The following is a 12,626-nucleotide window of genomic DNA, read 5'->3' as shown; positions in this document are numbered from 1 at the left end:
AAAAATTTATGAAATCTCAAAACCTAAAATTTTGTATTTTATTACACGCGCATTGGCCTAACTAACATTCAAAATAAAACATTTTGCTAAAATTTTTAGTAAAACAAAATTTTGAGGTAATTTTTATTTTGGTTTTCATTAGGTCACGTGATATTTTTGGCTAATGATATTGCATACAAATTTTTTGAAAAAAAATAAAAAATTTTAAATCGAAAAATAATTGTAGTGTTAGAACCGCACATGTCCAATTACCGTGTTTACAAAATATTTTTCAAAAATATTAATATTCATAAAAGTTATGAAAGTTTTATTAAAAATTTATGAAATCTCAAAACCTAAAATTTTGTATTTTATTAGACGCGCATTGGCCTAACTAACATTCAAGATAAAACATTTCGCTAAAATTTTCAGTAAAACAAAAGTTTGAGGTAATTTTTATTTTGGGTTTAATTAGGTCACGTGATATTTTTGGCCAATAATATTGCATACAAATTTTTTTAAAAAAATCAAAAATTTTAAATCGAAAAATAATTGTTGTGTTAGAACTGCTCAGGTCCAATTACCGTGTTTACAAAATATTTTTCGAAAATATTAATATTCATAAAAGTTATGAAACTTTTATTAAAAATTTATGAAATCTCAAAACCTAAAATTTTGTATTTTATTAGACGCGCATTGGCCTAACTAACATTCAAGATAAAACATTTCGCTAAAATTTTCAGTAAAACAAAAGTTTGAGGTAATTTTTATTTTGGGTTTAATTAGGTCACGTGATATTTTTGGCCAATAATATTGCATACAAATTTTTTTAAAAAAATAAAATTTTAAATCGAAAAATAATTGTTGTGTTAGAACTGCACAGGTCCAATTACCGTGTTTACAAAATATTTTTTAAAAATATTAATATTCATAAAAGTTATGAAACTTTTATTAAAAATTTATGAAATCTCAAAACCTAAAATTTTGTATTTTATTAGACGGGCATGGGCCTAACTAACATTCAAGATAAAACATTTCTTAAAAATTTTCAGTTAAACAATAGTTTAAGGTAATTTTTATTTTGGGTTTAATTAGGTCACGTGATATTTTTGGCCAATGATATTGCATACAAATTTAAAAAGATTAAAATTTTAAATCGAAAAATAATTGTTGTATTAGAACCGCACAGGTCCAAATACCGTGTTTACAAAATATTTTTTAAAAATATTAATATTCATAAAAGTTATGAAACTTTTATTAAAAATTTATGAAATCTCAAAACCTAAAATTTTGTATTTTATTAGACGGGCATGGGCCTAACTAACATTCAAGATAAAACATTTCTTAAAAATTTTCAGTTAAACAATAGTTTAAGGTAATTTTTATTTTGGGTTTAATTAGCTCACGTTATATTTTTGGCCAATGATATTGCATACAAATTTAAAAAAAAAAATAAAAAATTTTAAATCAAAAAATAATTGTTGTGTTAGAACCGCACAGGTCCAATTACCGTGTTTACAAAATATTTTTCGAAAATATTAATATTCATAAAAGTTATGAAACTTTTATTAAAAATTTATGAAATCTCAAAACCTAAAATTTTGTATTTTATTACACGCGTATTGGCCTAACTAATATTCAAAATAAAACATTTCGCAAAAATTATCAGTAAAACAAAAGTTTGAGGTAATTTTTATTTTGGTTTTAATTAGGTCACGTGATATTTTAGGCCAGTGATATTGCATACAAATTTAAAAAAAAAAATAAAAAATTTTAAATCGAAAAATAATTGTTGTGTTAGAACCGCACAGGTCCAATTACCGTGTTTACAAAATATTTTTCGAAAAAATTAATATTCATAAAAATTATGAAACTTTTATTAAAAATTTATGAAATCTCAAAACCTAAAATTTTGTATTTTATTAGACGCGCATTGGCCTAACTAACATTCAAGATAAAACATTTCGGTAAAATTTTCAGTAAAACAAAAGTTTGAGGTAAATTTTATTTTGGGTTTAATTAGGTCACGTGATATTTTTGGCCAATAATATTGCATACAAATTTTTTTGAAAAAAATAAATAATTTAAAATCGAAAAATAATTGATGTGTTTGAACCGCACAGGTCCAATTACCGTGTTTACAAAATATTTTTCGAAAATATTAATATTCATAAAAGTTATGAAACTTTTATTAAAAATTTATGAAATCTCAAAACCTAAAATTTTGTATTTTATTATACGCGCATTGGCCTAACTAACATTCAAGATAAAACATTTCGCTAAAATTTTCAGTAAAACAAAAGTTTGAGGTAATTTTTATTTTGGTTTTCATTAAGTCACGTGATATTTTAGGCCAATGATGTTGCATACAAATTTTTAAAAAAAAAATAAAAAATTTTAAATCGAAAAAAAATTGTTGTGTTAGAACTGCACAAGTCCAATTACCGTGTTTACAAAATATTTTTCGAAAATATTAATATTCATAAAAATTATGAAACTTTTATTAAAAATTTATGAAATCTCAAAACCTAAAATTTTGTATTTTATTAGACGCGCATTGGCCTAACTAACATTCAAGATAAAACATTTCGCTAAAATTTTCAGTAAAACAAAAGTTTGAGGTAATTTTTATTTTGGGTTTAATTAGGTCACGTGATATTTTTGGCCAATAATATTGCATACAAATTTTTAAAAAAAAATAAAAAATTTTAAATCGAAAAATAATTGTTGTGTTAGAACTGCTCAGGTCCAATTACCGTGTTTACAAAATATTTTTCGAAAATATTAATATTCATAAAAATTATGAAACTTTTATTAAAAATTTATGAAATCTCAAAACCTAAAATTTTGTATTTTATTAGACGCGCATTGGCCTAACTAACATTCAAGATAAAACATTTCGCTAAAATTTTCAGTAAAACAAAAGTTTGAGGTAATTTTTATTTTGGGTTTAATTAGGTCACGTGATATTTTTGGCCAATAATATTGCATACAAATTTTTTTAAAAAAATAAAATTTTAAATCGAAAAATAATTGTTGTGTTAGAACTGCACAGGTCCAATTACCGTGTTTACAAAATATTTTTCGAAAATATTAATATTCATAAAAGTTATGAAAATTTTATTAAAAATTTATGAAATCTCAAAACCTAAAATTTTGTATTTTATTACACGCGCATTGGCCTAACTAACATTCAAAATAAAACATTTTGCTAAAATTTTTAGTAAAACAAAATTTTGAGGTAATTTTTATTTTGGTTTTCATTAGGTCACGTGATATTTTTGGCTAATGATATTGCATACAAATTTTTTGAAAAAAAATAAAAAATTTTAAATCGAAAAATAATTGTAGTGTTAGAACCGCACATGTCCAATTACCGTGTTTACAAAATATTTTTCAAAAATATTAATATTCATAAAAGTTATGAAAGTTTTATTAAAAATTTATGAAATCTCAAAACCTAAAATTTTGTATTTTATTAGACGCGCATTGGCCTAACTAACATTCAAGATAAAACATTTCGCTAAAATTTTCAGTAAAACAAAAGTTTGAGGTAATTTTTATTTTGGGTTTAATTAGGTCACGTGATATTTTTGGCCAATAATATTGCATACAAATTTTTTTAAAAAAATCAAAAATTTTAAATCGAAAAATAATTGTTGTGTTAGAACTGCTCAGGTCCAATTACCGTGTTTACAAAATATTTTTCGAAAATATTAATATTCATAAAAATTATGAAACTTTTATTAAAAATTTATGAAATCTCAAAACCTAAAATTTTGTATTTTATTAGACGCGCATTGGCCTAACTAACATTCAAGATAAAACATTTCGCTAAAATTTTCAGTAAAACAAAAGTTTGAGGTAATTTTTATTTTGGGTTTAATTAGGTCACGTGATATTTTTGGCCAATAATATTGCATACAAATTTTTTTAAAAAAATAAAATTTTAAATCGAAAAATAATTGTTGTGTTAGAACTGCACAGGTCCAATTACCGTGTTTACAAAATATTTTTCGAAAATATTAATATTCATAAAAGTTATGAAAATTTTATTAAAAATTTATGAAATCTCAAAACCTAAAATTTTGTATTTTATTACACGCGCATTGGCCTAACTAACATTCAAAATAAAACATTTTGCTAAAATTTTTAGTAAAACAAAATTTTGAGGTAATTTTTATTTTGGTTTTCATTAGGTCACGTGATATTTTTGGCTAATGATATTGCATACAAATTTTTTGAAAAAAAATAAAAAATTTTAAATCGAAAAATAATTGTAGTGTTAGAACCGCACATGTCCAATTACCGTGTTTACAAAATATTTTTCAAAAATATTAATATTCATAAAAGTTATGAAAGTTTTATTAAAAATTTATGAAATCTCAAAACCTAAAATTTTGTATTTTATTAGACGCGCATTGGCCTAACTAACATTCAAGATAAAACATTTCGCTAAAATTTTCAGTAAAACAAAAGTTTGAGGTAATTTTTATTTTGGGTTTAATTAGGTCACGTGATATTTTTGGCCAATGATATTGCATACAAATTTTTTTTAAAAAAATAAAAAATTTTAAATCGAAAAATAATTGATGTGTTTGAACCGCACAGGACCAATTACCGTGTTTACAAAATATTTTTCGAAAATATTAATATTCATAAAAGTTATGAAACTTTTATTAAAAATTTATGAAATCTCAAAACCTAAAATTTTGTATTTTATTACACGCGCATTGGCCTAACTAACATTCAAGATAAAACATTTCGCTAAAATTTTCAGTAAAACAAAATTTTGAGGTAATTTTTATTTTGATTTTCATTAGGTCACGTGATATTTTTGGCTAATGATATTGCATACAAATTTTTTGAAAAAAAATAAAAAATTTTAAATCGAAAAATAATTGTTGTGTTAGAACCGCACAGGTCCAATAACCGTGTTTACAAAATATTTTATAAAAATATTAATATTCATAAAAGTTATGAAAGTTTTATTAAAAATTTATGAAATTTCAAAATCTAAAATTTTGTATTTTATTAGACGCGCATTGGCCTAACTAACAATCAAGATAAAACATTTCGCTAAAATTTTCAGTAAAACAAAAGTTTGAGGTAATTTTTATTTTGGGTTTAATTAGGTCACGTGATATTTTTGGCCAATAATATTGCATACAAATTTTTTAAAAAAAATAAAATTTTAAATCAAAAAATAATTGTTGTGTTAGAACTGCACAGGTCCATTTACCGTGTTTACAAAATATTTTTCGAAAATATTAATATTCATAAAAGTTATGAAACTTTTATTAAAAATTTATGAAATCTCAAAACCTAAAATTTTGTATTTTATTACACGCGCATTGGCCTAACTAACATTCAAGATAAAACGTTTCGCTAAAATTTTCAGTAAAACAAAAGTTTGAGGTAATTTTTATTTTGGGTTTAATTAGGTCACGTGATATTTTTGGCCAATAATATTGCATACAAATTTTTTTTAAAAAAATAAAAAATTTTAAATCGAAAAATAATTGATGTGTTTGAACCGCACAGGTCCAATTGCCGTGTTTACAAAATATTTTTCGAAAATATTAATATTCATAAAAGTTATGAAACTTTTATTAAAAATTTATGAAATCTCAAAACCTAAAATTTTGTATTTTATTACACGCGCATTGGCCTAACTAACATTCAAAATAAAACATTTCGCTAAAATTTTCAGTAAAACAAAATTTTGAGGTAATTTTTATTTTGGTTTTCATTAGGTCACGTGATATTTTTGGCTAATGATATTGCATACAAATTTTTTGAAAAAAAATAAAAAATTTTAAATCGAAAAATAATTGTTGTGTTAGAACCGCACAGGTCCAATTACAGTGTTTACAAAATATTTTTCAAAAATATTAATATTCATAAAAGTTATTAAAGTTTTATTAAAAATTTATGAAATCTCAAAACCTAAAATTTTGTATTTTATTAGACGCGCATTGGCCTAACTAACATTCAAGATAAAACATTTCGCTAAAATTTTCAGTAAAACAAAAGTTTGAGGTAATTTTTATTTTGGGTTTAATTAGGTCACGTGATATTTTTGGCCAATAATATTGCATACAAATTTTTTTAAAAAAATAAAATTTTAAATCGAAAAATAATTGTTGTGTTAGAACTGCACAGGTCCAATTACCGTGTTTACAAAATATTTTTCGAAAATATTAATATTCATAAAAGTTATGAAACTTTTATTAAAAATTTATGAAATCTCAAAACCTAAAATTTTGTATTTTATTACACGCGCATTGGCCTAACTAACATTCAAGGTAAAACGTTTCGCTAAAATTTTCAATAAAACAAAAGTTTGAGGTAATTTTTATTTTGGGTTTAATTAGGTCACGTGATATTTTTGGCCAATAATATTGCATGCAAATTTTTTTTAAAAAAATAAAAAATTTTAAATCGAAAAATAATTGATGTGTTTGAACCGCACAGGTCCAATTACCGTGTTTACAAAATATTTTTCGAAAATATTAATATTCATAAAAGTTATGAAACTTTTATTAAAAATTTATGAAATCTCAAAACCTAAAATTTTGTATTTTATTACACGCGCATTGGCCTAACTAACATTCAAGATAAAACATTTCGCTAAAATTTTCAGTAAAACAAAATTTTGAGGTAATTTTTATTTTGGTTTTCATTAGGTCACGTGATATTTTTGGCTAATGATATTGCATACAAATTTTTTGAAAAAAAATAAAAAACTTTAAATCGAAAAATAATTGTTGTGTTAGAACCGCACAGGTTCAATTACCGTGTTTATAAAATATTTTTCGAAAATATTAATATTCATAAAAGTTATGAAACTTTTATTAAAAATTTATGAAATCTCAAAACCTAAAATTTTGTATTTTATTACACGCGCATTGGCCTAACTAACATTCAAGATAAAACATTTCGCTAAAATTTTCAGTAAAACAAAATTTTGAGGTAATTTTTATTTTGGTTTTCATTAGGTCACGTGATATTTTTGGCTAATGATATTGCATACAAATTTTTTAAAAAAAAATAAAAAATTTTAAATCGAAAAATAATTGTTGTGTTAGAACCGCACAGGTCCAATTACAGTGTTTACAAAATATTTTTCAAAAATATTAATATTCAAAAAAGTTATTAAAGTTTTATTAAAAATTTATGAAATCTCAAAACCTAAAATTTTGTATTTTATTAGACGCGCATTGGCCTAACTAACATTCAAGATAAAACATTTCGCTAAAATTTTCAGTAAAACAAAAGTTTGAGGTAATTTTTATTTTGGGTTTAATTAGGTCACGTGATATTTTTGGCCAATAATATTGCATACAAATTTTTTTAAAAAAATAAAATTTTAAATCGAAAAATAATTGTTGTGTTAGAACTGCACAGGTCCAATTACCGTGTTTACAAAATATTTTTCGAAAATATTAACATTCATAAAAGTTATGAAACTTTTATTAAAAATTTATGAAATCTCAAAACCTAAAATTTTGTATTTTATTACACGCGCATTGGCCTAACTAACATTCAAGGTAAAACATTTCGCTAAAATTTTCAGTAAAACAATAGTTTGAGGTAATTTTTATTTTGGGTTTAATTAGGTCACGTAATATTTTTGGCCAATAATATTGCATGCAAATTTTTTTTAAAAAAATAAAAAATTTTAAATCGAAAAATAATTGATGTGTTTGAACCGCACAGGTCCAATTACCGTGTTTACAAAATATTTTTCGAAAATATTAATATTCATAAAAGTTATGAAACTTTTATTAAAAATTTATGAAATCTCAAAACCTAAAATTTTGTATTTTATTACACGCGCATTGGCCTAACTAACATTCAAGATAAAACATTTCGCTAAAATTTTCAGTAAAACAAAATTTTGAGGTAATTTTTATTTTGGTTTTCATTAGGTCACGTGATATTTTTGGCTAATGATATTGCATACAAATTTTTTGAAAAAAAATAAAAAACTTTAAATCAAAAAATAATTGTTGTGTTAGAACCGCACAGGTTCAATTACCGTGTTTATAAAATATTTTTCGAAAATATTAATATTCATAAAAGTTATGAAACTTTTATTAAAAATTTATGAAATCTCAAAATCTAAAATTCTATATTTAATTAGGCGCGCATTGGCCTAACTAACATTTAAGATAAAACATTTTGCAAAAATTTTGAGTAGAACAAAAGTTTGAGATAATTTTTATTTTGGGTTTAATTAGGTCACGTGATATTTTTGGCCAATGAGTTTACATACAAATTTTTAAAAAAAAAATAAAAACTTTTAAATCGAGAAATAATTGTTGTGTTAGAACCGCACAGGTCCAATTACCGTGTTTACAAAATATTTTTCAAAAATATTAATATTCATAAAAATTATGAAACTTTTATTAAAAATTTATAAAATCTCAAAACCTAAAATTTTGTATTTTATTAGACGCGCATTGGCCTAACTAACATTCAAGATAAGACATTTCGCTAAAATTTTCAGTAAAACAAAAGTTTGAGGTAATTTTTATTTTGAGTTTAATTAGGTCACGTGATATTTTTGGCCAATAATATTGCATACAAATTTTTAAAAAAAAATAAAATTTTAAATCGAAAAATAATTGTTGTGTTAGAACTGCACAGGTCCAATTACCGTGTTTACAAAATATTTTTCGAAAATATTAATATTCATAAAAGTTATGAAACTTTTATTAAAAATTTATGAAATCTCAAAACCTAAAATTTTGTATTTTATTACACGTGCATTGGCCTAACTAACATTCAAGATAAAACATTTCGCGAAAATTTTCAGTAAAACAAAAGTTTGAGGTAATTTTTATTTTGGGTTTAATTAGGTCACGTGATATTTTTGGCCAATGATATTGCATACAAATTAAAAAGATTAAAATTTGAAATCGAAAAATAATTGTTGTATTAGAACCGCACAGGTCCAAATACCGTGTTTACAAAATATTTTTTAAAAATATTAATATTCATAAAAGTTATGAAACTTTTATTAAAAATTTATGAAATCTCAAAACCTAAAATTTTGTATTTTAATAGACGGGCATAGGCCTAACTAACATTCAAGATAAAACATTTCTTAAAAATTTTCAGTTAAACAATAGTTTAAGGTAATTTTTATTTTGGGTTTAATTAGGTCACGTGATATTTTTGGCCAATGATATTGCATACAAATTTAAAAAGATTAAAATTTTAAATCGAAAAATAATTGTTGTATTAGAACCGCACAGGTCCAAATACCGTGTTTACAAAATATTTTTTAAAAATATTAATATTCATAAAAGTTATGAAACTTTTATTAAAAATTTATGAAATCTCAAAACCTAAAATTTTGTATTTTATTAGACGGGCATGGGCCTAACTAACATTCAAGATAAAACATTTCTTAAAAATTTTCAGTTAAACAATAGTTTAAGGTAATTTTTATTTTGGGTTTAATTAGCTCACGTTATATTTTTGGCCAATAATATTGCATACAAATTTTTTTGAAAAAAATAAATAATTTAAAATCGAAAAATAATTGATGTGTTTAAACCGCACAGGTCCAATTACCGTGTTTACAAAATATTTTTCGAAAATATTAATATTCATAAAAGTTATGAAACTTTTATTAAAAATTTATGAAATCTCAAAACCTAAAATTTTGTATTTTATTACACGCGCATTGGCCTAACTAACATTCAAGATAAAACATTTCGCTAAAATTTTCAGTAAAACAAAAGTTTGAGGTAATTTTTATTTTGGTTTTCATTAAGTCACGTGATATTTTAGGCCAATGATGTTGCATACAAATTTTTAAAAAAAAAATAAAAAATTTTAAATCGAAAAAAAATTGTTGTGTTAGAACTGCACAAGTCCAATTACCGTGTTTACAAAATATTTTTCGAAAATATCAATATTCATAAAAATTATGAAACTTTTATTAAAAATTTATGAAATCTCAAAACCTAAAATTTTGTATTTTATTAGACGCGCATTGGCCTAACTAACATTCAAGATAAAACATTTCGCTAAAATTTTCAGTAAAACAAAAGTTTGAGGTTATTTTTATTTTGGGTTTAATTAGGTCACGTGATATTTTTGGCCAATAATATTGCATACAAATTTTTAAAAAAAAATAAAAAATTTTAAATCGAAAAATAATTGTTGTGTTAGAACTGCACAGGTCCAATTACCGTGTTTACAAAATATTTTTCGAAAATATTAATCTTCATAAAAGTTATGAAACTTTTATTAAAAATTTATGAAATCGCAAAACCTAAAATTTTGTATTTTATTACACGCGCATTGGCCTAACTAACATTCAAGATAAAACATTTCGCTAAAATTTTCAGTAAAACAAAAGTTTGAGGTAATTTTTATTTTGGGTTTCATTAGGTCACGTGATATTTTTGGCCAATAATATTGCATACAAATTTTTTTAAAAAAATCAAAAATTTTAAATCGAAAAATAATTGTTGTGTTAGAACTGCTCAGGTCCAATTACCGTGTTTACAAAATATTTTTCGAAAATATTAATATTCATAAAAATTATGAAACTTTTATTAAAAATTTATGAAATCTCAAAACCTAAAATTTTGTATTTTATTAGACGCGCATTGGCCTAACTAACATTCAAGATAAAACATTTCGCTAAAATTTTCAGTAAAACAAAAGTTTGAGGTAATTTTTATTTTGGGTTTAATTAGGTCACGTGATATTTTTGGCCAATAATATTGCATACAAATTTTTTTAAAAAAATAAAATTTTAAATCGAAAAATAATTGTTGTGTTAGAACTGCACAGGTCCAATTACCGTGTTTACAAAATATTTTTCGAAAATATTAATATTCATAAAAGTTATGAAAATTTTATTAAAAATTTATGAAATCTCAAAACCTAAAATTTTGTATTTTATTACACGCGCATTGGCCTAACTAACATTCAAAATAAAACATTTTGCTAAAATTTTTAGTAAAACAAAATTTTGAGGTAATTTTTATTTTGGTTTTCATTAGGTCACGTGATATTTTTGGCTAATGAAATTGCATACAAATTTTTTGAAAAAAAATAAAAAATTTTAAATCGAAAAATAATTGTAGTGTTAGAACCGCACATGTCCAATTACCGTGTTTACAAAATATTTTTCAAAAATATTAATATTCATAAAAGTTATGAAAGTTTTATTAAAAATTTATGAAATCTCAAAACCTAAAATTTTGTATTTTATTAGACGCGCATTGGCCTAACTAACATTCAAGATAAAACATTTCGCTAAAATTTTCAGTAAAACAAAAGTTTGAGGTAATTTTTATTTTGGGTTTAATTAGGTCACGTGATATTTTTGGCCAATGATATTGCATACAAATTTTTTTTAAAAAAATAAAAAATTTTAAATCGAAAAATAATTGATGTGTTTGAACCGCACAGGATCAATTACCGTGTTTACAAAATATTTTTCGAAAATATTAATATTCATAAAAGTTATGAAACTTTTATTAAAAATTTATGAAATCTCAAAACCTAAAATTTTGTATTTTATTACACGCGCATTGGCCTAACTAACATTCAAGATAAAACATTTCGCTAAAATTTTCAGTAAAACAAAATTTTGAGGTAATTTTTATTTTGATTTTCATTAGGTCACGTGATATTTTTGGCTAATGATATTGCATACAAATTTTTTGAAAAAAAATAAAAAATTTTAAATCGAAAAATAATTGTTGTGTTAGAACCGCACAGGTCCAATAACCGTGTTTACAAAATATTTTATAAAAATATTAATATTCATAAAAGTTATGAAAGTTTTATTAAAAATTTATGAAATCTCAAAATCTAAAATTTTGTATTTTATTAGACGCGCATTGGCCTAACTAACAATCAAGATAAAACATTTCGCTAAAATTTTCAGTAAAACAAAAGTTTGAGGTAATTTTTATTTTGGGTTTAATTAGGTCACGTGATATTTTTGGCCAATAATATTGCATACAAATTTTTTAAAAAAAATAAAATTTTAAATCAAAAAATAATTGTTGTGTTAGAACTGCACAGGTCCATTTATTGTGTTTACAAAATATTTTTCGAAAATATTAATATTCATAAAAGTTATGAAACTTTTATTAAAAATTTATGAAATCTCAAAACCTAAAATTTTGTATTTTATTACACGCGCATTGGCCTAACTAACATTCAAGATAAAACGTTTCGCTAAAATTTTCAGTAAAACAAAAGTTTGAGGTAATTTTTATTTTGGGTTTAATTAGGTCACGTGATATTTTTGGCCAATAATATTGCATACAAATTTTTTTTAAAAAAATAAAAAATTTTAAATCGAAAAATAATTGATGTGTTTGAACCGCACAGGTCCAATTGCCGTGTTTACAAAATATTTTTCGAAAATATTAATATTCATAAAAGTTATGAAACTTTTATTAAAAATTTATGAAATCTCAAAACCTAAAATTTTGTATTTTATTACACGCGCATTGGCCTAACTAACATTCAAAATAAAACATTTCGCTAAAATTTTCAGTAAAACAAAATTTTGAGGTAATTTTTATTTTGGTTTTCATTAGGTCACGTGATATTTTTGGCTAATGATATTGCATACAAATTTTTTGAAAAAAAATAAA

This window comes from Corella eumyota, chromosome 4 (assembly GCF_963082875.1).
Source record: "Corella eumyota chromosome 4, kaCorEumy4.1, whole genome shotgun sequence".
NCBI lineage: Eukaryota > Metazoa > Chordata > Ascidiacea > Phlebobranchia > Corellidae > Corella > Corella eumyota.
This window is presented reverse-complemented; position numbering follows the sequence as displayed.